The sequence below is a fragment of the Heliconius melpomene genome, chromosome 19 (genome assembly GCF_056956725.1).
Source record: "Heliconius melpomene rosina isolate 202511_hmr_F chromosome 19, ASM5695672v1, whole genome shotgun sequence".
NCBI classification, from domain to species: domain Eukaryota; kingdom Metazoa; phylum Arthropoda; class Insecta; order Lepidoptera; family Nymphalidae; genus Heliconius; species Heliconius melpomene.
In genome coordinates this window covers 16,395,553-16,397,315 of record NC_140407.1, presented here as the reverse complement: position 1 = coordinate 16,397,315, position 1,763 = coordinate 16,395,553, and the positions used below count along the sequence as shown (strand labels likewise).

The 1,763-nt window shown below is 35.5% G+C and overlaps 1 long non-coding RNA gene across 1 annotated transcript; it reads right to left on the bottom strand.

Annotated features, from left to right (window-relative positions):
• Positions 1-495: 495 nt before the first annotated feature.
• On the bottom strand, positions 496-1,217 carry LOC146529033 (uncharacterized). The gene is made up of 2 exons (XR_014879066.1): positions 1,023-1,217; positions 496-668 (listed from the first exon to the last, which is right to left on the bottom strand). It is a non-coding gene; the product is annotated as an uncharacterized LOC146529033 (long non-coding RNA).
• Between the last annotated feature and the right edge of the window lie 546 nt (positions 1,218-1,763).

The following is a 1,763-nucleotide window of genomic DNA, read 5'->3' as shown; positions in this document are numbered from 1 at the left end:
TAATTAAGAGTTAAGGATGATATGATAAAATCTGTAGGTTTAATATTATTGTTGTTATTAGTTCTTCACTGTGGATCCCGCTTATACAGGGTAAATAAAAATATTTCATACCCCTCAGTGGGAATCGAATCTACAATCATTGCGTTTACAATCAGACGCTGTGCCAAGACGGCCACTTAATTTAACTTTAACTTATATTTTTATTTTATCACAAAATTCTTACGGAAAAATAGTAACAAAAATGTTTAACCTCCTGTGTGTGTTCAGGTCAGACTATAAGGCAATGATCTGAGCATATAAGTTTAACAAGCTCACGAGTGAGCAAGTTTTCACGCGGACGATGCAATTTAGTAGAGCAGTTTCAACTTTGAGCATCTCTTTAAACTAATATCATCCCCGCCTTAGTAAATAACGATATATTGTTATGCATTGAACCGTCAACGCTCAAAAACGACGTGAGTCGCGTGCTTTCTGATACACTTTTAAAGAAAAATAGAGCAAGAAAGAAATCTTTATTAGAAAGTATTTTTTTTAGTCAGGTAGGGAGAGGAAGAGGTTTATCTTATTACCAGAGTCAGAAAAAACAACTGTTCATTCCCCCGAGTGGGAATCGTACCATCTTGTTAACACCAAGACGCTGTGCCGCTGTGCCGCTGCGCCATTACTACCTTAAAATAATAAATGTTGTATAATTAATTATATAAAACTATTTATAAAAGTAACAACAAGTAATATCTTTCATTATGGTTGATCAAGTACATTCTGTGAATCCTATGAATGTTTTAAAACATAAATCTCGAGTGACCGTCGTTTTATAGTAGTTTGTCGCACTTTGTCGACCATTAAGGGAAATTAAAATAAATAAACAATATAATCCTCCCCCTTATTTATGATCGATCCCATAACTATCTCGATTACAGACAGACTCTGATCCACTGCGCCACCACGGCTAGTATACATACTCGTATATGGAGATAAGACTTAATAACAAATTATATACAGGTAAAATAAGTGTTAGGTACCCGTTTCTGCCCACGTCTAATTGAATTGAATTCTTGAGATATGGCGTTTCGAGCGTGCCAGTTGAGCACAATTCATTTCGCCAATGTCACGTTGTATGGAAAACACACGAAGGAAATTGACCGGTAATAAAAAAGATAAATATACACAATTATAGAATACACGTCTAATTGACACAATCTACGTTTTCCATTCAGTATGATACTGACATATGGAATATTATTGCACGTCTGACGCATCAGCATAAAAAAACTATGTTAAGTATAGACTTACAATAAAATAGATACGGCATGTAATCATTTTATTTCTATAAAAAATATTTATTCTCACAGGTACATACGAGTTTATAAAGTGAACAAGTATAAATAACGCCATCGTGGTAGCCGTCTGTGCGGATGCAGTGTTAAAACGCAACGGTTGCGAGTTCATAGCCACTCAGAATGGAAAGAGGAATGCAATGTAATAGTTTAATTTCCTAACTCTGGTAAAGCGCGGCGTTTAGATCCGCCACTCAATTCCGCGCTTGGCCTCGTTGTCAGAAGGCCTTGGAAAAACTAGAAATAGCCTTCAGAATAAACAAAGTGAAAATAACGATTATACATAAACGACATAAATCACACCATAATAAAAAAAAACAACATTTTTTATTTTCCAGAACATTTCTGTATCTTCCTATGTCCACGGCCACATTTTCCTGACAGTGCAGTTACCTGGACCCTTATTCACTCTAGCACAAGTATAAC